Source organism: Vulpes lagopus, chromosome 15, assembly GCF_018345385.1.
Source record: "Vulpes lagopus strain Blue_001 chromosome 15, ASM1834538v1, whole genome shotgun sequence".
NCBI classification, from domain to species: Eukaryota; Metazoa; Chordata; class Mammalia; order Carnivora; family Canidae; genus Vulpes; species Vulpes lagopus.
The window spans coordinates 24,965,689-24,993,457 of record NC_054838.1 but is presented as its reverse complement, the minus strand read 5'-3'; the positions used below and the strand labels follow the sequence as shown (position 1 = coordinate 24,993,457).

The 27,769-nt window shown below is 39.8% G+C and overlaps 1 protein-coding gene across 5 annotated transcripts in view; it reads left to right on the top strand.

Moving 5' to 3' along the window:
• Positions 1–1,110: 1,110 nt before the first annotated feature.
• The window catches only part of FAM168A (family with sequence similarity 168 member A), a 188,587-nt gene continuing 161,928 nt past the window's right edge, over positions 1,111–27,769 (top strand). For 2 of the 5 annotated variants that reach the window (XM_041729938.1, XM_041729940.1), the window contains exon 1: positions 1,116–1,727. The gene's annotated coding sequence lies outside the window, so the exon portion shown is untranslated. Of the gene's footprint in view, positions 1,728–27,769 lie in introns of all 5 variants that reach the window. The other 3 variants (XM_041729943.1, XM_041729939.1, XM_041729942.1) reach the window with 3 other exon arrangements.

Genomic DNA, 27,769 nt, shown 5'->3' with positions numbered 1-27,769 from the left:
GAGAGAGAGTGAGAGAGGCAGAGACACAGGCAGAGGGAGAAGCAGGCTCCACGCAGGGAGCTCAATGTGGGACTCCATCCCTGGACTCCAGGATCATGCCCTGGGCAGAAGGTGGCCCTAAATCAGAGCCACCTGGGCTGCCCGGAAATTACATTTTTTTGAAAAAGTCTTATAATTTAAAAAAAACTATGTGCTCTTGTTAAACAATTCAGGCAATAAGAAAAATAAAAATCACTTGGTATCTGACACCCTTTCTTCCAAGATAATCACTAATAATATTTTGGGGAACCTCTTTCCTGAAATCTGTGCTTATAGAATATTGTTTCAAATATCACAAATTGTACCATTATAAACATGCTGTTCTGTAACCAATTTGTTTCCCTCGAGAATAAGTTATGAATAGCTTTTCATATCAACAAATAGATCTATATCATTTTAATAGCTGCTTACTACTTTGTTGTTTGTATTACAATTTAACTAGCTCTTTTTGATGAACATTTACATTACCCCTGTAATCCACAACCTCAGATAACCAGCTTGTGCATTCAACTTTTCAAAAAAACTTTTTTTTTTTTTTAACATTTTATTTACTTATTCATGAGAGACACAGATAGAGGCAGAGACAGGAGAAGCAGGCTCCATGCAAGGAGCCCAATATTGGACTTGATCCCGGGATCAAGCCCTGAGTCGAAGGCAGACGCTCAACCGCTGAGCCACCCAGGGATTCCTTTTCCAAAATGTTTCATTCTCTTTTTAAGGTAAAGAATTGAAAGTAATGGAGCTGGGTCAAAAAGTATCTTTTGACATTTGGATTTCAGTTGCCAAAACATCCTCTGATTTGCAGGGAGACGAGGAGGAAGCTGGTACATCAGCTCTGGTGCGATAGTGGCAACGGTGATGGCGAAGAGAATACAGACTCGGGTGATCTATACCCCCTAGGCCTATCCTCAGTGGATTGGCATATTCCTATCCTTTTTCCTCTCTTTCACTTCTTTTTCTTAACATGGAGGAGGAACCAAGAACTGCATCTCCCAGCATTTCACAGGCACCACACCCCCTGGGAACTGTAGTACCGCGTCTGAGAAGGGTCCGGAAGGAGGGCGGGAGACTGCGGAGCATGCTGGGAAATGTGGTCCAGCTGCGGGGGGCGGCGGCGGTCGCGGTGTGCGTGTAAAGAGGCTGGAGACGCCGCAACCATCGCTCCTTGGAGAAGAGGGCACGGGGCGACCTCACCTTCCTCTCAAGCGGTCTTTGAGTTGATAAAAGCGGACGGCGGAGGGTGGACTTCGCTACATCGTCCGTAACCGGGGAGCGTTTGGCCCCTCCACAGAAGGCGCGAGGCTGGCAGCGTAGGCCGCGCAGGCCACGCGGGGGCCGGAGCAAGGCATGCCGGGAGTTGTGGTCCCGGCGCGCTGAGGCTGTGGGACGTGTCGCGGCGCCGCGCAGGCTCCTCCTTCCCCGCCCTTCTTAGCGGTCCCCCGCCCCCTCCCTCCGCCTCCTCCTCCCTCGCCCGCAGCCGAACGTCCCCTCCCCCCACCCGTCGGGCTCTCGGTCGGCTACTGCAGAGGATTCAGAGCCGAGTCTGAGGAGGAGGCTCCGGTTCCCTGCGCGCCATCCGCCACCTTACTGGACACGGGCGAGGGAGCGAGAGCGTCGCCGCTGTAGCCTCCAGAGAAGACAAGGGCATCGCCGCCTCCGCCGTCGTTTTCGCCTGCAGCGGCTAGCCGGTGAGACCTCCCCCCACCCCCCCACCCCCGCCACCTCCCCTGGTCCGCTCTCCCGGAGCCTGGGCCGGTGATACTTACGGAGAATGAGAGTGGGGGCTGTGGAGACCCCGCGTGGGTTGGGGGAAGGGGGTTGAGGTCGCGATGGAACGGCGGGTTGGCCGGGGAGACTTGTCCTGGCGCGGGGCTGGGGGTGGGGTGAGGGTGGGACCCAAGCAGGTTGCAGGGTGGGTGGGTGGGGGGGCGCCAAGGGAAGGGGACTTTTAAGAGCGATTGACCCGATATGGGACAGGAGTGTGAGGTTGGGAGGTCGGGGTGGAATTTGGGGTGGTTTTGGGCGAGATGGATGATGAGAGTGGAGTGGGATGGCTTTTAATGGGGGAGGGGACTGAAAGAGGGTGATGGATTTGGGGTTGGCTTGGAGCAGTTGACAGCTTGGGATCCAGCCAGGGGTGCAGGGTAGGGGGATGATTTCAATAGACAGTGGGATTTGCAGGGTTGGCTAGGACCCTGGGGGAGGGGTGTTAATTCTCGAGGGTGGAATTTGGGGTGGACCTAAGGCAGACTGATGGAGGTGGTAGGGGCTTGGCATGGGTTGAGACCTTAGCTGGAAGTGGGCACTTGCCATCTCTGGGTGGTGGAATTTGTGGAGACTTATGGAATAGTGTAGTTTAGGAGAGTAAAGGAGGTAGAATTTGGGGTTTTTCTGGGGAGTGCTTATGGGAATTGGAATAGGAACTGGTTGGGGTGGGACTTTTCAATGAGAGGAGTGTGATGGTTGAGCTGGCAGGGGGGGGGGGGGGATAAATTAGAAGTTAGGCCCAAAATGGGCAGGCAGAGATTGAAATTAGAGGGGGGCACAAGGGATGGGATTTAGGGTGATTTTAGAACCACCGGAAAGGCATGGTGGCTCCCTGGGTGCAGCGTCGAGGCAGAGGGCTCAGAAGATGCTGCTGGGCTAGTCTCACTGAAAGAATAGTGGCAGGTGGTGAACAAGGTAGGGAGATGGCATCTTGAAGAAAATGTCCCTTGGCCAAGGTGGCAGAGGAATTTTTGGAGAAGCAGTGTCTTAGATGAACTGGTAGGACTGGAGAGGTGGTTGCTGATGGTAAGGTGGCAAAGAGGCTTTTTAAGGAGAGACCTGGAGTTGTAGGTATGGACGGGGCAGGGAGGATGGAATGGGGCAGTGAGCAGGGCTGGGAAGAGGTGGGTTGGATGATGTTAGGAAAGATTCTGATGTCCTCCAAGAGACATAAGAGGGTAAGGGGTTGGACTTAAATGGACAGCTCTGGAGGTTGTGGTTGGGGGAGGGACAATAATCAGAAGGAACTTTGCAGGGGACAGAGAAGGTACATTAAAGATTCTCCTTCCTAGACGACATTTTAAGCTGTTAGTTCAGTCTTTTTAGTTTCATTTATATTAGTATCGTGTTTTGGAAGTAAATCAACCTGAAGGGTAAAGTTAAGAGGGGCTTCAGTTAAAGTAGAATTAATCAGGGGGAGGGTGTTTTCTATTCATTTATCATAAAAAGAAAGTTTTGGGGAAAAAAATCTCTTGGACTAAAGGTGGAGAAGATAAAACTGGAATGTGATATATATCTTTCTATATGATGTCTCTGCCTTCTCCTTTCCGCCCTCCCCTTGGTGCATTTAAAAATTAGTCGTGGAATTTGGAATTAAATAGATTTGATGAGTTTGAGGTATTTAAGGGAGCATTCCTTGCTTGAGAACCCATGAATGAACCTGAAAAATATGAGGCTGAATTTATTTCCTAGTCAGGCAACGTGCATGTATGTAGAAAGAGGTTAGGCCTTTTTTTTTTTTTTCCTCCTCTTAAAATTGATTGTCTGAAGACTCCATTTATTGGTGTCCTGGTTTGCAAGGCAATTAGGCCCATCATTGTATTGCAGGCTAATAATCCTGAGATGAATCTTGGCACCACCGCTTTATGTAAACAGAGAGAAGACAGGAAATATGGAAATGTCATAAATATTCATTGGTGAAATGGTTTGGTATTGATGGAGTTTTTCATTTGATTCTCTTTTGGCATTATTTGATAAGATTTAAAATAATTGGACTATATTTCTATAGATTGAATTTTCTTCTGAAGGAATTCAAGTGGTCAGAATTCTGTCAGATATGGATAAATAAAGCATATAGAATCATTTTTATTTTATTTTTTAAGGGTTGGTGTTGATGTAGGCACATTACATTTAACTGCAGCAACAATGTCTCCATCTATTCATCAGCAATTTTATTTAAAGCTTCAATGATATGCTCATTTTTATGGCAGAATGGTGATGGTGGAAGGTAGAGAGGGGTATGACTGAGGGAAACAGCTTTAGGGAAACAATTTTCTGCACTTAATTGCATTAACTATGATATGTTAAACATGAAGTGGTTGTTGATTAGAGCTCAGACTGAGAAAACATGGGGAGGGATGTAAAGCAGATAAAATTGGCATCAACAGGATCAAATGATTCTGTTTTTGTTCAAGCTTCAGAGTTCAGCTCATAAACAAACCATTTTCTTTGGCTTTGACAGTTGAGCACATAAAAATGTTTAGCTCAGTATTTAGGATTTTTTTTTCTTTTTTCTTTTAGTTCCAAAATGGACAGAATAATGGCAGATTGGCCTTATCCTTCAAAGTGTTTTGTTATAAGGAAGCTCTATTAAGATAAAAACCAGGTTTGAGTAGTTATCTGTAATTCGATGAGCATAATTTAACTAATGCAAGCATTTCTCCTCATAACTTTACTCTGGGGTCCAGACATTGCTTTTGTAGATCTGCAGGCTTGAGCTACAGGTGAGATATTTATATTAAAACTATAGCTTTTGAAAGCAAGCCTGAGAGAAATGTCTTGGTGGATATTTTCCCTCCTCACAGCTGTGGGCACTTTTACAGTGGAAATGTATATAAAGTGTTTGATTCTTCTGATATTCTGGTAAGAAGGAAGGAGCAGATGGAGGTACTGGTAGACAGACCCCTTGGTAGAATGAATGGCTGTGAATTTATGGGTGAAGAGTCCTGAGTTCAAATCCCCCATTCCACCCCTTGATAGCTGAGTGATTTCAATAGTCATTACAACCTTTCATATTTAGGGTTAATGGTTGCACAACATTGTGAATGTACTTATTTCTCCTAAATTGCACATTTAAATATGATTAAGATGGCAAAACAAACAAAAACTTATGCTTTACAAGGCTGTCAAGGGAAACAAATCAGTTCATGTCATGAGATAACTTTATGCCCCAAGAACACTGTACATATATGAACTATTTGTTCAATATTTATTTCTTATTACATGCTAAATGCCAGGGGAAATGAAAATAAACAAAAAACAGTTGTCAAGGAGTTTTCATTGTTGGGCGAGATAGTGATTTAGATGTAGTAAGAGAAGTGAAGCATAACTAATGTGGTTGTTAAAGGTATGGATTTTCAAGTAGGTGCACCTTTCACTGCTGGTTGTGTGACCTTGGGCACAATGGTCTAATCTGTAAAGTAGGCATGAGAGAATAATTTCATAGGGTTGTTTTGAGGATTTGTTTTTATTTATTTATTTATTTATTTATTTATTTATTTATTTAAGAATTATTTACTTATTTGTGAGACACACACACACACACAGAGAGAGACAGAGACACAGTCAGAGGGAGAAGCAGGCTCCATGCAGGGACCCTGGGGTCATGCCCTGGGCTGAAGGCGGCGCTAAACTGATGAGCCACCCAGGTTGCCCTGTTTTGAGGATTTAACAAAATAATCCATGGAAGGTATTTAACACAGGTTGGTTACATAGTACACATTAAAAAATATTGCTGCCATTACTATGAAGTAGGAAGATACTAGAATGTGAATAGCCTTGTGTGTCCTACTGTTGAGTTCTTGGTAGTATAGTGTCCTATAATTTATTAAAGACGGATTACTTTGTATTATCATCTCACAGTTTATCTGCATATTTGCATGTTTGTACATATTTGCATATTTGTTGTCTAGGAACTTTAATCAGTAAAGTACTCAACATATGTTTTAGCTGTTAGCTTTCTCATCTATAGAATAAGAAGAAATACTGCTCTGAGAGTTGAAATGACTGGCTTAAAGTTACACAGTAAGTGGAAGAGTCTGGGTTATAGCTCCCAAATTCTGATTTCTCAACCATGTTTGTATCTTTTTAAGTTGTGAAATAAACCATATATATAAAGGTGCGTTATAACATACATTTTTAAGGAATGGAACAAATTGAAGATCTGTGTTTTTCCTACTCCTCTTATAAAGAAAATTTGTAGTATCTTTAAAGCTTCTTGTGATTCCCTGTGTGATTGAATGTCTCTCCTCTCTTCCTCATAAGTAACAGCTTTCTCAAATTTTGTATGCATCATTCCCTTTCTTGTCTTTATAGTTTTACCAAACAAGTGCATATCCTAAACAATATATTTTTTATCTTTGCAATTTATATAAATAGAATCATAGTGTAAGTATTCTTCTGTGACTTGCTTTGTTTTTATTGATTATTCTTATTTTTAACTTTATTTTTTTATTTTTTATTTTTAATTACTTTTTAACTTTAAAAGAGCGTTTTTCTTCTAGCATTAAAATAACATGCACATGGTAGAAATTGGAAATTACAAAAAGTAAAAGGAAGCAAATTTATTGTCTAATTCCATTTATCTGGCAGTACTTCTTATTTATATGTAAGTAAAAAATATGTGTGTATACACACACACACACACACACACACACATATATCTAGACTACCCCCCCACACACACACACAGGTAGTTGAGATAGCAAGAAATATAAATACACACACACACACACAGGTAGTCTAGATAGCAAGAAGGAAGCAAGTTTGCATTTATGGCTGATCAGATTATCCAGATGTGGACCAGTTGTACTTGGATATAGGAATGAGAGGGGTTAATAGCAGCCTTTGTGAGCTTTTTTTTTTTATTAATTAATTAATTAATTATTTTTAAATTTATGGTAGTCACAGAGAGAGAGAGAGAATGGGGCAGAGACATAGGCAGAGGGAGAAGCAGGCTCCATGCACCGGGAGCCCGACGTGGGATTCCATCCCGGGTCTCCAGGATCGCGCCCCGGGCCAAAGGCAGGCGCCAAACCGCTGCGCCACCCAGGGATCCCGCCTTTGTGAGCTTTGAAACAGCATTTAGAGTTTCTATCTCACTGGCAGTTCTTTATTTATTAGATACTAGTTTTTTGTTTATCACCTTAGCACTACATTTCATATTTTAATAAGTCACTTAATTCTTTTGGTCAGAATTTTTGTGCTTCTTTCTTTTTGCAAGAAAGACTACTTAGTACATTGATCCTTTCCTGACCCTGACTGTACAGGAGAGTCTGTCATCTGATGTACAGAGAGTACCATGAATAGGAAGTCCTCACTTATACATATCGGAATTCAGCAACCTAACCACCGAGAATTTTTTGTTTAAGAGATGTGAAATCCAAATTCATTAATACTCTTTTGGAGCTTCAGTTTACTTATCTGTAAAATGGATTTCAAATGAGATAATAAATGTGAAAATACCTTTTAAGCTCTAAAGGATTATATATATCTTAGGGTTTTTTCCCTCCTAGTTTACAAAATTGAAATCCCTACACAGAGGTGAAAAGCTTGTTATATTTGGTTTATTGTTTTTCTGAAGGGTTCTTCTTGGGGAAGGGAGTATATGGACAGTTCACAATTTCTCCCTTGAAACTTGAAGATTGTTGGATATAGTGGGACAGGGAAGGTGTAGAGGACTTTCTCTTAGTGAATTTATGGGACTTGGTTCCACTGTTACTGTGCTGGCTAGCTCAAAATGAAATAATTGAGACTATATTGAAGTGGAGAATGCAGTGTAGTGTTTGCTCTTCATTATCCTGACAAAACTCAATTTTCTACTTGTAACTTATTACTAAGAGTAGTATAGTGAGATAAATTATCTATGCATATGTAAAAGGGAGATAATACTCCATTGTTGATTTGTTGTACGGGTTAAAGGAGATAAGGACAGAGAACCTGGAACCCTGAGTGGCATATGTATAATTGGTGCTTAATATGGTAGCTATGACTGCTATTATTTTTATTTTACTTATGAATTGTTTAATTTTTCCCCTTAGGCTGTACTTTTGTTATTCAGTGTTTCTTTGGGCTGTATCTCCTCACAATCATTTTACATTTGGAATATACATTTATCTTAATATTATCATAAATAAAGCAAAACAAAGAACATAAATCCACAGCTGCAATACATTCCAAGGCAAAAGAGTTAGTAGTCTTGTCTGTGTCAGATCCATTTAAGAGATCTGTTCAATAAATACACATTGAATGATTATTAGATGATAGGGAGTGCTGGCAATATGGGATACAAAAATTAAAATTCCCTGCTTTTTTAAAAAAAAATATTTTATTTATTTATTCATGAGAGACACAGAGAGAGAGGCAAAGACCCAGGCAGAGGGAGAAGCAGGCTCCATGCAGGGAGCCTGATGTGGGACTTGATCCCGGGACTCCAAGATCACACCCTGGGCCAGAGGCAGGCACTAAGCCGCTGAGCCACCCAGGGATCCCCAAATTCCCTGCTCTTAAGAAGTTTATAGTCAGTTATTGGGGAGGCAGACATGCGACACATTGCGTTGCTTAGCACAGTAGGACGAATGCTACAGTGGGGGCACAAACAGGGGGTGTGGGGGGATGGAGGTTGGTGTGGCCTGATCTGCCTGGGGAGCAGGGAAGAGAGAGTTGCTAGGAGGGATTAATGCTTGAGCTGAGACTTGAAGGAGATTTGGATGTGTTGTGGAAGAAGAGCTTAAGAATGGTTCATGAAGTCAGACCATATCTTCCTTGATTGTTCCCTCCCAGTCTTCTTGTAGGCTTTAGTTTGCACCTCTTCTAAGGTCTTTCTAGCATGTATACCTACTGTAAGACCAAATAAACAAATCCTCAAACATAACTATAGTATAGATAGTATAGTCACGCTCCTGTTCTTTCTGTATGCTATGGCACTTACCTGGAAAGCCCTCTCCTACCAAATTTCTTAATCTTTACTTTGTTCATTAGGTAAGCTGTACTAATGAACACGTTTTATGGTTTTGATTATCCCAGTTTGTTGTTTAGCAGGAAGAAATTTTTGAATCTACTGAAACTAGCTGGTATTTAAGAAGAAATCTTTATTTTTGCTTTTTTAGTAAATGTTGGTACTCCTTAGGGTTGACTCCTTGGCTCACTGGACTTAAGATTCTTCTTTAAGTAGTCTTGCCCATTCTGTTGGCTTTAACTTCTACCTGTGTGCTGATGAAATATCTCCAGCTTGGAGCTCTCTCCTGATCTCCAGATTTGTAAATCTCCCTGGCTTCTGGCCATCTACATACATCCAATTAGATATTCCTTAGATTCAGTAGATCTAAAACAGAGCTCATTTTCCCTGTCTACTTTTAACTTCTTCCATTCTGTACCCCCTCCCACACAAAAAGTTAAAATCCTCTCTTCCTGTAGTTTTGTAACTTAAATGCACTTCAGTCATACTGGCTAATGAATCTGTGCTATTAGTCTTTTTTTAAAAAAATTAATTACAGTATGGTTAACATACAGTGATTGGTTTCCTGTGTATATACAGTGATTCAACAACTCTATACATTACTCAGTACTCATCCTAGGTGTGCTCTTAATCCCCTCACCTGTTTTACTGGTCTCCCCCCCCTCCCATCTCCCTTCTGTTAATCATCTTTTTCTATAGTTAAGAGTCTGTTTTTTGGTTTATCTCTTTTTTTCTTTCTTTGTTTTGTTTCTTAAATTCCACATGTGAGTGGAATCATGGTATTTGTCTTTCTCTGATTTATTTCACTTAACATTATACCCTGTAGATCCATCCATGTTGCAGATGGCAAGATTTGATTCTTTTATATGGCTGAGTAATATTCCATGGTGTATATATATCACATATATACCACATTTTCTTTATCCATTCGTCTGTTGATGGACCCTTGGGCTGCCTCCATAATTTGGCTATTGTAACTAATGCTGCTGTAAACATAGAGCTGCATGTATCCTTTTGAACACATGGTAGTAAATTTGTTCTTGTATTCTTTGGGTAAATTACTGGATAGTAGGGTAGTTCTATTTTTAACTTTTTGAGGAATCTCCATATACTGTTTTCCATAGTTTGCATTCCCACCAACAGTTTTTCTCCACATCCTCACCAACACTTGTTTCTTGTGTTTTAGATTTTAGCCATTCTGATAGGTGTGAGGTGATATCTCATTGTGGTTTTTATTTTATTTTTTTAAAGATTTTATTCATGAGAGAAACAGAGAGAGAGGCGGAGACATAGAGGGAGAAGCTCCCTACAGGGAGCCTGATATGAGACTTGATCCCCAGATAGGGACTCGATCCCCAGACCCCATCCCTGATGAGGACTCAATCCCCAGACCCCAGGTAACACCCTGGGCTGAAGGCAGACACTCAACTGCTGAGCCACCCAGGCATCCCTCATTGTAGTTTTGATGTGCATTTCCCTGATGATTAGTGATGTTGAGCATCTTTTCATGTGTTTGTTGGCCATCTGTATGTCTTCTTTGGGGAAATGTCTGTTTTTAAATTGGATTATTATTTTTTTTTGGGTGTTGTATGAGTTCTTTATATATTTTGGTACTGATTATTAGATATGTTATTTCTCCTTCAGTAGGTTGTCTTTTAGTTTTGTTGTTCCCTTTGTTGTGTAGAAGCTTTTTATTTTGATTTAGTCCTAATAGTTTATTTTTGCTTTTATTTCCTTGCCTCAGGAGACATTTCTAGAAAAATCTCACTATGACTGATGTCAGAGAAATTACTACCTGTGCTTTCTTTTAGGATTTTCATGGTTTCAGGTCTCACATGTAAGTCCATATCCATTTTGAGTTTATTTTTGTGTATGGTATAAGAAAACGGTCCAGTTTCATTCTTTTGCATGTAATTGTTCAGTTTTTCCAATACCATTTGTTGAAGATACTGTCTTTTTCCCATTACATATTCTTGTGCCCATAGTCTTTTCTTCTCCTTTATCTTTCATAGCCAAAAAGAAATCTTTCTAAGTGTTTTCTGGAATTCACATCCCCTTTCCTACTAAACCACCTTAGTTCAGACCCTTATCTCACCTGGACAAGTACAATGGGTTCCTAACTGGTTTCTGTATCACCCATCTAGTAAACCAGTCTTTCACTCAGCAGCTAGAACATGTACCCAATAGATGTGTATATTCACATCATTCTCTTGCCTAAATCCCTTTAGCAAGGCTCTAAAGTCTAAGCTTCTTAGCATGACTATTAGGCCTTTGTGACCTATCCCTATGTAGTTCTCCTACCTATACTCTTCTATGACTGGTAATACTGAGTAGCATGTAGTTCCTACAGATACCTTGCAATTTCACACCTTTGTTCATGGCATTTTTCTTTTTATTCATCCCTCTGGGTTGGGTCATCTCTCCTAAGAAACCTTTCAGAACCCTTAAGGTTGCCATAAAGTGCCCCCATTTTGTTCCTGGGGTCATCTGGTACATGCTTCTGTCATAATACTCTGTTAGGTAAATTAACTATTTTTGTCTGCTTCTTCAGTTAACTCGAAGTTTCTTGGTGGCAGGGACTGTTTCCTAGTCATTTTTATAGTTTTAGTTCCTGGAGGGTGCATCACAAGTAGTGAGTGATTAGTTTTTGAACTGAACCTAGTAAGGATAGATGACAAAACAGTAGTATGATATTCTAATAAGGAGTGAGGTGATATGTATTTTTCAGATGTGATTTTTAAAATTTATTTAGAATGGAATTTAGAATTTAATTGGATTGATAAAGGGCTTGGTAACAATAATGGTGTATAGCACAAGGTTCAGAAGTAGAAGACAGCAAGAGGGTATATTTAGGAGTTGGCAGTTGCTTTCAGTAAAAAATATTTTAGGCTTATGGATCACATGCAGTCTATTACTTCTTCTTTTCCTTTTCCTCCCCATCTTCATCCTGCTCCTCATCTTCTCTCATTCTTAACTCACAGGCTATCAGAAATCAAACTTTAAGTTGTAGAATGTTAAAGATAAAAGATTAAAGCAAGTTCATATTTCTTATTTATTATAAAATTTAGTGCCTTGGGAAATTGTGCATATCTTTAGTGTAGAGAACAATTATACAGAAACTTCTTTGTCAATTTACTACTTTGTTTATCTAAAAGTTTAATCTTTTAGGGCAGCTCTGGTGGCGCAGTGTTTTGGTGCTGCCTGCAGCCCAGGGTGTGATCCTGGAGACCTGGGATTGAGTTCCACCTCGGGCTCCCTGCATGGGGCCTGCTTCTCCCTCTGCCTGTGTCTCTGCCCCCCCACCTCTCTCTCTGTCGCTCATGAATAAATAAATAAAATCTTAAAAAATAAAAGCTTAACCTTTTATTAAATGGGCCATTGATCACTGTATGAAGATATTGTAAGAACACTTTGGTTTATAAAGCTCCAATACAACTCTTCCTCCTCCCTCTATTTAAGCAGATACCTAGGTCCTTTCAGAATATGCCTATTTTTATGATGATATAGAGTGTGCTTTTTCTTAGATACGGACATTTAAAAAATTTATTTCATGTTATGTTATTTTATTTTAAAGATTTTATTTACCTGAGAGAGAGAGAGAAGGAGAGCGGGCACAAGCTTGGTAGAGGGGCAGAGGGAGAGGGCTCCATCTCAAGAACCCCAGGATCATGACCTGAGCCGAAGGCAGATGCTTAACTAATTTTGAGGGCAGACACTTAACTGACTGAGCCATCCAGGTGCCCATATTTATTTATTTGAGAGAGAGAGCATGCGCATGCTAAGAGTGTGTATGTTGGGGGGTGAGGGACATGGGGCCAGAGAGAGAATCTCTAGCAGACTCTCTGCCGATTGAGGAGCCTGATCCCACGACCCTGGGATTGAGACTGAGCCAAAATCAAGAGTTAGATGCTTAACTGACTGAGCCACCCAGGCACCCCAGATATGGACATTTTATTATTTGTTTGTTTGTTTGTTTATTTATTTATTTATTTATTTATTTATTTATTTATGATAGAGAGAGAGAGAGGCAGAGACACAGGAGGAGGGAGAAGCAGGCTCCATGCCGGGAGCCCGATGTGGGACTCGATCCTGGGACACCAGGACTGCGCCCTGGGCCAAAGGCAGGCGCCAAACCGCTGAGCCACCCAGGGATCCCCTGATATATTTTTTTATAGTAAATTTCAGTCCCTGGCTGATTCAAGATTATGGTCTTGATTTGACTTTTTTTTTTATTAAAAATTTATTTATTCATGAGAGACACAGACTGAGAGAGAGAGGCGGAGACATAGGCAGAGGGAGAAGTAGGCTCCTTTCAGGGAACCTGATGTGGGACTTGATCCCAGATCCTGGGGTCATGACCTGAGCCGAAGGCAGGCACCCAACTGCTGAACCACCCGGGCATCCCTTGATTTGTTTTTGATTATGTTCTTCAAGCTTGACAGTTTCTGCTGATACTCATATTTTCTAGCCTTTGTTTTGTCATTTTTTCACATATCTTAGTTTTCTTTTTTAAAATTATTTATTTATCTATTTATTTATTTATTTATTTATTTATTTATTTATTTTTAAAGATTTATTTATTTATTTAGAGAGAGAGAGGCAGAGACACAGGCCGAGGGAGAAGCAGGCTTCATGCAGGGAGCCTGACATGGGACTCGATCCCAGGTCTCCTGGATTACACCCGGGCTGTAGGTGGCACTAAACTGCTGCACCACGGGGCTGCTCTTATTTGTTTATTTTAGAGAGCTTATGCTTTTGTGAGTTGGGAGTGGGGAAAGGGGGAGGGGCAGAGAGAGAGGGAGAGAGAGAATCTCCAGTGGACTTTGCACTGAATGAAGAGCCCAATGTGGGGCTCGGTCTCACCACCCTGAAATCAGTGAACTAAGGTGAAACCAAGAACCGGACGCCTGACTGACTGGACCATCCAGGTGCCCTGCATATCCTAGTTTTTTTAATGTGTCCTCCTTTTATTTTGAATTTAGTAAAAATCTCCATCTTCTGCAAACATATTTATAGCATTTTACTTTACCTATAGTGTATAGGTATGTCATGTTGCATTATTTTCTTTAAGGATGAAGAAATCAAGACTCAAGAGGGTAAATTTGACTGGCCTAGGACTAGGAGGGGATAAAGATGCAAAGACAAAAGGGGCCTAAAACTTGAGTATCTCTAGTAGGTAACATACTGGGTATTTTCTCTCCATTATATAATTTAATAATCACATTTATCCTGTATAGGGTATTGCACCTATTTTATAGAAGAGGAAACTGAGCAACTGAGGCTTGTAGGGATAAAGTAGCTTATATTTGGTTACATAGTGAGAAAAGAGAAGCTTGTATTAAAAACCTGATCTGCCTTGCTCTGAAGTCTTCCCTGGTTTTAAACTCTGAGATCAGTATTTTTCAATCTACTTAGATGAGTAGTATTTGGGTACACATTCAAATCACCCAAGGAACTGTTTAAAAAAAAGAAAAAAAGACGAGACATGCCCAGTTCCACTTCAACCAGTGCTAACAAAACTTCTGTAGATGAGCCTCAGGTAAGTTGTCTATGTGTGTATGTTTATATAAAACATATAAATTTAAAAAAAGTTGTATTAAGGGGAGGTTGGTGTGGGTGAAACACATGAAGAGGATTGAGAGTACATTTATTACGATGCGTATTAAGTACTGTATAGAATTGTTGAATCACTATATTGTACACCTGAAACTAATATAACACTGCATGTTAATTATACTGGAATTAAAAAAAGAAATTGTGCTGAGATATATGTAGCCTATGTAGAAAAAAATGCACCAAAAGTATCACCAGCACTCAGATCAAGAAAGGGAACATTACCCCTTCCTCCAACATAACCAGTATTCTGACTTCTAATACCACAGATTATTTTTGCCTGCTTATAAACTTTCGTAAGGTATGACTGGCTTTTTGCACTCAACTTTGATTTATTTATGTTCTTGTGTGTAGCAATAGGTTATTTTTGCTCATTGGTATATTAGCAGTTCTCAAACATTTTATATCTTTACTCTTACTAATTACGACGACAAAGCATTCATATGTGGGTTATATCTATCAATATTTGCTGTATTAAAGATTAAAACTGCAGACACTTGGCTCACTCAGAAGAGCATGCTACTCTTCATCTTGGGGCTGTTGTGTGTTTAAGCCCCACAGTGGGTGTGAAGATTACTAAACAAACAAACAAACTGAAATTTAAAAAGTATTAACTTATTTAAAAATATCAAATCTATTAAATATTAGCATATTTTAATGAAAATATGTTATCCCAAGTCAGAATTATTAGAAGAGTATTTTACATTTTTCCAGATCCTTTTACTGTCTGGATATAGATAGATTTATATTTATTTTAATTGGAGTATAGTTGACATCTGACTGGGTATATTTCTGTTTCTACCTTCAGTATTTTGCAATTGGTTGTTTTGTATGTAGTTTATAAAGAAAATCCACGTAGATATCCACATAGATATGTGGCTGGAAAAGGAAGGAATTTATCGCTCTTTTAGATAATTGTGGATATTCTTTTTTGATACTACACCAAAACTTGACAGCTGTTAATTTCTTGAAGGTCCACTATGTTATAGAATCTAAAACTATATCGGTGAGCTTTTCTTACTGTGTTAAGTTAAACTCTATTAATCTGTTTTGTACTTTGAATAGATCTTCTACCTGTGTGTGATTTTGTAGCATCATGCATTGGTCATTTGGAAAATATTGGGTTACTGAGTTATGCAGATCTTCTCAATGTTGACGTATTCTATTATATAATGTCTAAAAAATCTCATTTGTCAATATTACCACCAATCTTATCAGACAAATCTTTTTTTATTTTTTTATTTTTTATTTTTTATTTTTTTATTTATGATAGTCACATGGAGAGAGAGAGAGAGAGAGAGAGGCAGAAGGAGAAGCAGGCTCCATGCACCGAGAGCCCGACGTGGGACTCGATCCCGGGTCTCCAGGATCACGCCCTGGGCTAAAGGCAGGCACTAAACCGCTGCGCCACCCAGGGATCCTGACAAATCTTTTTTTTAAAGGTTTATTATTATTATTTTTTTAGAGATTTTATTTATTCATGAGAGACACAGAGAGAGAGAGAGAGAGAGAGAGAGAGAGGCAGAGACACAGGCAGAAGGAGAGGCAGGCTCCATGCAGGGAGCCCAACATGGGACTCCATCCTGGGTCTCCAGGGTCAGGTCCTGGGCTGAAGGCGGCGCTAAACCACTGAGCCATCCGGGCTGCCCAGACAAATCTTTTCTAATTCTTTCTTCAAAGCTCAAATTTTTATCATTGGCAAGAAATAATGACAGTTGTTTTCCATGCCCTGAGACTCACATTGTTTATTTTTGAAAAAATGTCTGCTGAATATTGAAGTCTGAATAATCATAGTTTGTCTGTTAGTTGTTCTTTCAAGTAAAAATGGTGTTTCATGGAAAAAGCTGCTAGTTCAGCCTGAAACTTAATTGCACAAGTGCTTTAGTGTTTTTGAGACAATTCTTGTACTTTAGTATGCAGGAGAGGATCTTTATGCGTACTTCCTGTTTCATCACAGAATATTAAAAAGATGTAATAATTGAGATTAATAAATTATTTTTGTGGCTTCATCAGGAACATTCTTTAGTGAAACTGAAACTAGTTCTCTTTTTTTGGCATGGTTATAAAGAATACAAAGATACTATTTCAGTATGGTATTACTGCCTTCATTCAATATAAGATGGTATATTTTTATTTATTTGTATGATTGTGTTTCCAGGCTTTACTTATTTCTTACTGAGGAAGGAGATGATTTTGTTATACCTTTACTAACAGTACTGTTTTGAAAGCCAGCATGAATGCAGTTGATTTTTCCTTGGCTTAGTAAAACCAAAATGCTATAGAGTTGAGCAGTTTCATAGGTTTCTCTGGATGTTAGAAAATCATTGGGCTTGGTACTTATTTTTTACCACTTTGTGGTGAAGGAAAGGTATGAAATGACCTTTAAAGAACTGTGCCTACCTGTGCATAAAAGTGGTTCTGTATGTGTATTTAGTCTTCCTACCCATAGCCTGGAGAATTTGCAGAAGAAAAAGATGCAGAAGAAAACACTGCTAAGTAATGTTGCATAATGATTCTGGTTTTTTACTGTGATTGGGCAGGGGAGAATGGAGGAGGTAGGTTAGGCAAGTTGTAGTACTGAGCGTTATTTTACCTTCCTGCCAGCATGTTTAAACAGCCTGGAACATCAGTTCTGAGGGAAGAATGAACATAAGCTTTTCTGTTGTGGCCATTGCCAACGACCCCCCCCCCCCCCCCCACCTTGTGTTGTCTCTACTATACTTTAGTCCGCTGTCATGCAGCTTTCCTCTATTCTTTGCCCATAGTTGGGTCACTGGAGCTGTGTATGCAATAAACATGTAGATACTCAAAACTTGATTTGTGACAGATCCTAGAATCTCACTTGAAATGAGTGAAGGTTATATTGGTAAATGAAGAAGTTTGGGACCTTTTTTATTGCCTTTCTAACTCTTAGTTCTTTTCTGTGCTTCCAGGTTTCCTCTTTATTAACTTTTTGGTCAACTTTAACTTTTAGATAACACAAAACAAATGGTACAAAACTAAATTTTATCAGTACCCAGCTTGTGCATTTGATTTTTTGGCCCTAAATACAGGATTTGAGTTATCAATTATGGTGGTAGAATGACTGAGACTTTAGGAAATGTTGAGTTTTATGACTGCCTTGTTAAGCCCTTAGTGGTTCCTGACAAGTAATTTAAATTATGGCTCCCAAAAGAGGTTTTGCTAACTAGAGTCTTAGTAGAAGATAACAATAATCATTTATGGTTGTATTTATTTAATTAACATGAGTGTCATGCTCTGTGCTAGGTAGGATCTCTTCCCCTCCCCTCCCTTCCCCTCCCCTCCCCTCCCCTCCCTCCCTCCCCTCCCTTCCCTTCCCCTCCCCTCCCCTCCCCTCCCCTCCCCTCCCTCCCCTCCCCTCCCCTCCCCTCCCCTCCCCTCCCTTCCCCTCCCCTCCCTTCCCCTCCCCTCCCCCTTCCCTTCCTTTTCCTTCCCTTCCTTTTCCTTTCCTTTCCTTTCCTTCCCTTCCCTTCCCTTCCCTTTCTCCTTCCCCCTTCCCTTCTTTCTCCTTTCCTTTCCTTTCTCCTTTCTACTTTTCTTACTCCTTTCCTTTCCTTTTTCCTTTCTCCTTTCCTTTCTTTTTCCTTTCTCCTTTCTCCTTTCTCCTTTCCTTTCTCCCTTCCTTTTCCTTTTCCTTTCCATGTAGGTTCTCCACCCAGTGTGGAGCCCAACGTAGGGGTTGAACTAATGACCCTGAGATCAAGACCTAAACGGAGGACGCCTGGGTGGCTCAATGTGTGCCTGCCTTCGGCCCAGGGCCTGATCCTGGAGTCCCAAGATCAAGTCCCACATCAGGCTCCCTGCCTGGAGCCTGCTTCTCCCTCTGCCTGTGTGTCTCTGCCCCTATCTCTCTCTCTCTCTGTGTGTCTCTCATGAATAAATAAGATCTTAAAAAAAAAAAAAAAGACCTGTACTGAGATTATGAGTCAGACGCTTAACCATTTGAGCCACTCAGGCTCCCCATGTGCTAGGTAGGTTCTGATAATACACAGAGATGAGTAGTACGTGATCTCTGCCTCCAAGAGGCTCCCTGGAGCAAGGGAAAAGGTATAAACAAATACATTCAGTGTCTTATAGATGCTGTAAAATAACTAGCAAAGAGGAAGGTGTTAGTACCTTTTTCAGGGAGGAGTTCTTGGAGGAGTAGACACCTGAGCTTATTTCTGAAAGAAGACTAGGTCTGCTGTGTGGAAGATTCTGGATGTCGAGTCAGAAGATCTAGATTTGAACTCCGGCTCAGCCACTAACTAGCTCTCTGAATTGGGGAAAGTTGTTTAAGCACTCTGAATTTCAGTTTTTTCTCCTATAAAGTAAAATAATCATGTCTATATCTACCTTTGAAAGTTGCAAGGATTTAATACATGAGGAAGAACTTCATAAAAGTTCTGTACAAATATTATCCCGGTTTTTGTTTCTTATTCAGTGATAATAGTGTTTTGACAGATTGGAGCATCAGTTTTCTTAGCCAGTCCAGAAATAAGTGAGAAAAAGAATGGGTATATTAGTACGTAGATGTCATTTTTTTAAGTATTAACACTATTGGCATCATGAATTAGGGCAAAGAGTTCTAAGTCTAGAGTTCACGAAACTTTGGTTCTTTTTTTTTGTTTTGTTTTTTAAATTTTATTTATTTATGATAGTCACACAGAGAGAGAGAGAGAGAGAGAGGCAGAGACACAGACAGAGGGAGAAGCAGGCTCCATGCAGGGAGCCCGACGTGGGACTCGATCCCAGGTCTCCAGGATCGCGTCTTGGGCCAAAGGCAGGCACTAAACCGCTGCGCCACCCAGGGATCCCTGGTTCTTTGATATTATGGAAGATACTGCTTAAGATGTTTAAGGTGTGGTCTCTGAAAAAATATTGAGTGTGGTCCTGAGTGCCTTGGATGGCAACAAGCCAAGTGGAAAGAGCTCCATTTCTTGTCAGAAGACTTATATTTTTGTCACTTTGGAGTTTATTTAACATTTCAGAATTGCATTTTCTCATTAGTAAGGCAGAGAAAAATAGTAGTTACTTTGTAGACTGGGAAGTAGGGATAATATTGGGTAAAGTGGACACCACTAGCCTTAGTTTTAAAAGTTTAATTTGTAGAATATTTAAAATCTTTTTCCTTTTAATACAATAGACTTTCGTAGAGAACCTTGCTTTATTATTATTTTTTTTAATTTTTTTATTTATCTATGATAGTCACAGAGAGAGAGAGAGGCAGAGACACAGGTGGAGGGAGAAGCAGGCTCCATGCACCGGGAGCCTGATGTGGGATTCGATCCCGGGTCTCCAGGATCGCGCCCTGGGCCAAAGGCAGGCGCCAAACCGCTGCGCCACCCAGGGATCCCGAGAACCTTGCTTTAAAGAATAAAAGGGGCTTTCTGTCATTTATATTGTACTAACACTAATAGTATTTTACTTCTTCAAATTTATTGCTCTGAATAATTTTGTAAGGTGAGTTTAAATCCCAGTTCTGGCATTTACTGGCTTTGTGACCTTCAGTTACTTAATCTTTCTATAACTCATTTTATCCATCTTTGAGATGGGAATATAGTAGTAGTTACAGTATAGGATTACTGTAACTTATTGTTAGGATTAAATGAGATAATCAGATAAAGTGTTTTTAGTTTGGTGTTGTTAATTTTAATAAATGATAGATTGTTATTATTACTTTCATTTTATTAGTGAGGAACTGTGTAGAGATTAGCAGCCTGACTAGATTTACTTGTAAGAATCAAAGATGAGTTTAGTCCAGGTTGGGTAATGCCAAAGCCTTCATTCTTTATCCTATTACCAGGCTATGTTTTGCAATTAATATTTAATTTATATGGAAATGTATTATGAGGTGCTGTAGAGTGGGAAAAATCTGTTACTCTTAGGTACTTAAAACTTTCTTTCACAGTGATATTTTACTAATAGTTTACATAGTCTCAAACTAAATTGCTCAGGGAAAGATTTCCTTGGCTTGGCTTGCCTGTGATCAGACATAATTTAAGGGTAGATATTCTGGTTAGTAAAAAGTGGTCGGTAGTCACTAAAAGAGCAGTATATATTTTTCCCTCCTAAATAGCTTTATCTTTTATTGAGGTAAAATTGACAGCAAATGACAGAAATTTATTTATTTTTTTTTGACAGAAATTTAATATAGTTTTGACATATGTATATACCTGTGAAACCATCACTACAATTCAGATATGAATATATCCATCACTTCCCCAAAGTTTCCTGACACCCTTATGCAGTCCCTTCCTCCTGTTCTCCCTGATTCCCCATCCAGGCAACCAGTGATCTGCTTTCTGTTCTATAGTTTTAAGATGGTCTAGAAGTCAAACCAATCAGGATTCAGCTGCCACTGTACTAGTTGGGCATCTTTGGACAAGTCATATCATCTCTCAGCCTAGTTTACTAATCTGTAAAATAGGAGCCCTTCCACTTGTCAAAAAGAGGGACGCCCAGGTGGCTCAGCGGTTGAGCTCTTGCCTTTCAAGCCCAGGGTGTGATCCTGGAGTCCTAGGATCGAATCCCACATCGGGCTCCCTGCATGGAGCCTGCTTCTCCCGCTGCCTGTGTCCCTGCCTCTCTCTCTCTCTCTGTGTCTCTCATGAATTAAAAAAAAAAAAAAAAAAGACCATAAAGAAGGTAGGAATAGGAAAGCCTGGCATGGTGTCTGACTCATAGTAGCCCTCAGTCATTGAAAGTTAGTATTACCAGTGCAGCTTTCATTTAGTGGTCTAGAATACATTTAGGAGTTCAGAGCTCCAAAATGCTTTTCTATCACCTTAAACCTTGTTGTCCTCTCCCACTGAATGAGCTTTTAACAGGGCAGCTTGAGGCCCTAAAGGGCTTTTGGTTACCATCCTTCCCTCCTCCATGCCCAGTGTTCACATGCTATTAATTATGAACAGATGTTCTTCATAAATAAGCAAAGAACTCCACAGAAGATTTTTGAATTCCTGATGCCTATGTTTAAGTCTGGCATTGTGATAAAGCTGCATGAGCAATGAGTTTGTAGTCAGAGTTCTGAGTTTTAGTATCCTTGCTGTGTCGGGCAAATCATAAAATCTTTCTGAGCCTCGCACATAAAGTTTTCTCACATATAAAGTTGGGAAGGATCATACCACACAAATTTGTTCTGAGGGCTAAAGGAGAATTTGAAAATGGATTGTATGATGAAGTCTTAGTTCATATGCATCATTGCATGACTGCCTTGCATTGTTAGAACTTTGTAAAAGGCTCAGGCAGCATTAAACATGACATATAACAGATTTTCTTTTTCAAAAAAATATATTACGTTTTACTAATAGTAAAAAAAAGCAAAAAACAAAGGTTAAAAGTGCTTTGAATTATAGTCAGAGAAACTTAAATTCAAATCTTATGTTAGTAGCTGTGTGACCTTGGACAAGTTATTTAATTTCTCTGAGCCTAAAATTCTCATCTGTCAATAATGGATATCTAGTCTGCCTTAGAGGGTTATTGTGAGGATTATAAATAATGAGTGTGCACTGGTTGGCATATAGCAGGTGCCCTGTGATGCTTAGTTTCCTTCCTTCCATTTCCAAAATTGGTATAGACTTGTGGAGTTCAAGTGAGCTATTACTGAAAGGATTACTTTTGCCTTCCTCATTCCTTGATGCAGTTTGGCCCAGGGTAGCTGTTAGCTAAAGTCTCAGATTTCTCATTTAAGTCTGGAAATGAAGTTGGAAGTTTATGATGCTAGCCATTACTGTAAAGGGATTTTTTCCCCTAATAATGGGAGGAGCCAATTCCTTGTTTTTGTACTTTCTTTATTAAGTCTCATTGCTGTAGCTGGAGATATTTTGTACTGTGGGAGTTAGGGAAACTGGGGGCCATTTTCTATTTGTGTTTATTTGGGTTGGAGAATTGTCTAAACGTTTCTAAGTGAATAAAGTAGATTTGCTTAGTTCAGGTTCTTCCTCCTGGGCAAACCTGGAAATGACTTACTGAGGGTGGCAGGGCGATGGGGAAACAAATGGGAAAACATGGGGGAAACTGGTGAGTTCTGCTTGTAAAATTGTCAGGGTCTTTGAGTTTGGGGGCAGTGGAGAAGAGTTGATTCTCTGTTCCTCTCTTCCTTCAGAGCGTTTACAGCCCAATACAAAGGGAACTTTAAGATGGAGGTCTGCATTGTAATTTCCTAGAAATTGCTGCTTCTGGTAACCACTCATTCAGTTTGCACCTCTTTGCTGCAGTGGATGAAACAATAGGGACAATAAAGCCATTTATCTGATAGCTGTAGCCTCAATGGGATATTTGTTTTAATAATGGTATAATTTGCAGGGCTCATAAATTGTGATTTTATTCTCATGGAAATAACTGCCCGGTGGTATTTGGATTCTCAGGTCTCCTGTTGTGGATAATTTCACTAACATTCTGGCTGACAATTCCCTTTATTCCAGACTTCGTTTTAGATTGTTCAGACTGGTTGGGTAATTAGCCCAGTGCAGAGCCAATTTTCTTTAGTTTGGGACTGGCAGGTGGTTACTAGGTAACTAGAGGATCTTCTGAACAGGGAAGAAATTCTGCTTAGGGATTCAGAGAAAAATAGCTGAGTTTGGTTTTGATTGTCATCTGGGTTTTTTTTTTTTAAAAGGTTTTGTGTATTCAATGCCAAAGTATCTGGATGAAAATAAAAAATTAAATTACCTGAATATTTATTTTCCACACTACCAAACATCCCTTTATTTTTGGAACATCATGTGTTTGAGTTTTAAATTTCCATCTACATATTTTTACTGGAAATATATCCACAGAGGGTAAAGGATGATAATAGCTACCACGTATTAGACATTGCCTCTAGGTGTTATAAATACATTATCTCTAAATCTTAATTAGAACCCTGAGAAGTGGTATTGTTTTTGTTTCATGTAAGTAGAAATTCAAATTTGGAGAAATAACTAAATTAAGATACCTCAGCTAATAAGTGGCAGGCAGTTTACCAGATTGAAAACTCATGCTAGGTTTTTAATTATAGTATAAGACATTCTGAAGCAACATTGAAGTTTTTTGTTAAGCTCTGAGATATTATAGCAGTTGGCTCAGTAATTATAGTATATATATAGTAATTATATATATACATAAATTAGTACTACAATCACATGTAGATATCTACGTAGATATCTATATATCTGATTGTTCTTCCTGTCATCTAACCTCGTACTACAGCAGTAAGATACCTTGGAGTATTTTGATTATCTTACCAAAGTTAAAGGCCTTTCAAACATACACTGTTTAAGAATATTTTGAAAGGTACCTTGGGCAGTCCAGGTGGCTCAGCGGTTTAGCGCCGCCTTCAGCCCAGGACCTGATCCTGGAGACCCGGGATTGAGTCCCACGTCGGGCTCCCTGCCTGGAGCCTGCTTCTCCCTCTGCCTGTGTCGCTGCCTCTCTCTCTCGTGTCTCTCATGAATAAATAAAATCTAAAAAAAAAAAAATTATTTTTTTTGAAAGGTACCAAAGTGTGGTATAATATCTGGAAATAGTCTCAGATTTGGAGTTTGGGGCCTAGGTTTTTATTTTTTTTTTAATTAAAATTTTAAAAATTAAAAAAAATTTTTTTTAGAGAGGGAGGCAGGGGAGGGGCAGGGAGAGAGAATCCTAAATTGGGCGTGGAGCCCTCCTTGCAGCTCAATCTCACAACCCTGAGCTTATGACTGAGCTGAAATCAAAAGTTGGACTGCTCAGGTGCCTGGGTGGCTCAGTCAATTAGCGTCTGCCTTCAGCTTAGATCGTGATTCCAGTGTCCTGGGATCAAGCCTTGAATCAGTCTCCCTGCTCAGTGGGGAGTTTGCTTCTCCCTCTGCCGCTCACCTTGCCTGTGCTCTCTCTCTCTCAAATAAATAATAAAAATCTTAAAAAAAAAAAAAAGAGTTGGACAGTTTAACTGAGCCACCCAGGTACCCTGGGAACTGCCACTTATTGGGTCATCTTGGATAAATCTCTTAACCTGCATTCACTAACCCTTAGCTCTTGGATAAGCCTCATTTTGCTCATCTGCAAAATAGGGTTATGATACCCATTTACTGGGAACAATAGTGTTAATCTATGTGATAGTGAAAAAAATATATATGTGATAGTGCTTATTTAGTATATACCTGTAACATAGTAGAGGCTCAATAAATGTTGGTTTTCTTCCTTTAGACTAACTCTACTAATAACTTTCTATTATTATTGGCTATTGGATTTATTAAAAGCTGGCTGACTTCTAGTGCCACTGTATTATTGCATTTCGTGTTGATGCTGTGAAATTGACAGTTCATTTTTCTTGAGAAACTTGCTGTCCAAACTAGGTAATTTGTTTAAGGGACATATAGACAGCTGGTTCATTATTTACATGCTTGGTCAAAAGAGTGAGTGCATATGTGGTAAGGGCATTGGATTTGTGATCATACAAGCTTGCTGAAATTTCATCTTGGTTGCTTACTGAGTTTCTTGGGACAGATGACTTTCTGTAGCTCAGACTTGGGATAGGGGAAAGTAATAGCTGATTTTCTCATCTGTTGTGAGGCTCAAATGAGATAATAGATGTGAAAATGCCTTTTAGATTGAAAAGTGCTAGGTGAGATAATCATGTGACTTTCATAGTTAGATTAAGGGGGGCTTAGTGAGAATTAACTATACCATCTTAAGAGAGAAATTTTGAACTTTGCTTGAACTGTATAAAGGAGATATTTTGATGAGTTTTATGTTAGCTTTTGGGACAGTGAAGAGAAGAGGCCAGAATAAGGTTCTTGAACAGAGAAAGTATTGGGTGAATGAATATAACTGAATGGTGGAGGTGAGAATGGGGTGGGTGGAAGTACAGCTGTGAGGCTGGCCAAGGGAATTTAGAGAAGAGCTCTTGGTCTAATCTTGTCCATAGAGCAAAGAAGAAGGAGGCTCCTTGATTAGGAAACTTAGAACACTATGGATTGTATGGAGAATTGGTTGAAAGAGTAAGGATGGTGGTAATGGCTGTAGCCTTTCTCATGAGGACACTCAAGTTGAAAGCCCAGCTTTAAGTCTTCTAGGAATATGTACAGAAATTAATATAGATTTTGTTTCATTCCTAACTCTCCCTACCCTGCCCCCCCCCCCCCCCCCCCAGCTAAGTGGGTTCATGTTTGGGGGCAAGTTCCAAGCGAATCTTGTGCTTATTGTGTATTAATCGTTTGGTGGTTCTCAGGTGAGAACATTGGCATATTTTCATTTAAAAGAGGTGCAGATGGCTGGCAAGTAGTGGATCTTTATTCACAGACTGGAAAGCTTAATTTTATGTAGTCATATTCAGATTATCTCTTCTCTGAAAATTGGTTCTGTTTACAGCATTTCAGTAATGCAGATGATCCTTTTCCTAAGTGGAACATCAACCAAAATTTTTAATGTGTTTAATTATTTTTTTTTTTTAATTTTTATTTATTTATGATAGTCACACAGAGAGAGAGAGAGAGGCAGAGACACAGGCAGAGGGAGAAACAGGCTCCATGCACCGGGAGCCCGACGTGGGATTCGATCCCGGGTCTCCAGGATCGCGCCCTGGGCCAAAGGCAGGCGCCAAACTGCTGCGCCACCCAGGGATCCCCAATGTGTTTAATTATTGATGTGTCTGAATGTTGCAGTGTATTGACTAAAGATTTTTTTTCATGTGAGGAAAGCCCTAAAGTTTGGTGCTGCACCAGTTTTATTCATTTTTCTTCAGGGACATGTCAGTTTTCCTTTACTATAAGTGACTGCATTATGTTGTCTGGATCATTGCCTTTTCTGTTGGGTATTGGGGTAGAATATTTGTTGTATAGGATGGTTTTTAAGTCTCCATTTTATTTGATTATAAGAACATAGTTAGGGGCCTGAGTGGTTCAGTTGTTGAGCATCTGCCTTTGGCCCAGGTTGTGATCCTGGGGTCCTGGGTTCGGGTCCTGCATCAGGTTCCCTACAGAGAGCCTGCTTCTCCCTTTGCCTGTGTCTTTGCCTCTCTCTGTCATGAATAAATAAAAATAAAATCTTAAAAAAAAAGAAAAAAAACAACATGGTTAGACTTCTCTATTCTATTCTCTCTGTCTGCTAGTATGAAGGTGTTGTGGTAATTAGGTAGGAGATGGATTTCCATAGGCCTCACTCTGAATCAGTGTGATTTACTTTCTCATATTAACTTCATATATAGTAATGTCAACTGATATTTGCATAAATATTTCTTTGTATTTTATGTTATGTAATATTTTTCTTTTTTCTTACCTGTTTCTTGCACTAAACTGATAGGGGGCAGTTTGGGGGCAAGACCATGTGTGTATATATATATATTTTTTTTTAATTAAATATTTTATTTATTCATGAGAGACAGAGAGAGAGAGAGGCAGAGACACAGGCAGAGGGAGAAACAGGCTCCACGCAGGGAGCCTGTGTGGGACTCGATCCTGGGACCCCAGGATCATGCCCTGGACTGAAGGCAGGCACTAAACTGCTGAGCCACCCAGGGATCCCCAAGACCATGTATTTTTTAATCTTTGTATTCATTGTATTCAGTGCAGATCTAATAATGATGAGCTACACATACTCTAATAACAGAGCTACACATCTGTTTTCTTAGGAATGCACAGTAATCTCTTTAGATATGTGAAATAGATTCTTTTATCTGGACTAAAGGAAGATAAGAGGCAGCCTTAAAAAAATTATTTCTGGGAAACACCTGGGTTGCACAGTCAGTTAAGTGTCTAACTCTGTTTTGGTTCAGGTCATGATCTCAGGGTCGTGAGATCAAGCCCCATATTGGGTTCTGCACTCAGCGCAGAGTCAGTCCACTTGAGTTTCTCTCTCCGGTGTTCACACACACACACGTGCATGATACTAGCTAACACTGTGCTGTATGTCAGGCATTGTATCAAGTTCAATATTTATTTTAATTCTCATTATCCCAATTTTATTGAAGAGAAAACTGAAACTCAGAGAGAGGAAGTAACGTGCTCAGTTTCACAACTAACAAAAGGATGTACCTGTGTTTAGAACTCAAGCAATCCAGGCAGACAGCTTCTCCTCTGCTGTCTTGCCCATTGCTCCCTTGTGGTGTATTCAATAAATTTTTATCTCCTAAAAAAAACAAAAAACCCCAAAAAACTCAAGCAATCTGACTTTAGAGTCTATGTACTTAATCCCTGTATTATATTCTCTCAGAAACCACTTGTAAGAATATATAGGTATATGTAAAATACATTTTCTATCTTATTTGAGCCTTAAAACTCTGAAGCAGGCATGATGCTGCGTCCATTTTATAGGCAGAGAAAAGTGAAGTGATTTAATACAGGTTATACCTTTGCTGTGTGTCAGAATCTGGACTCCAAACATCACGTCTCCTGACTCCCAACTCCTATATTTTCTCCCCTCAATCATACTATTGCT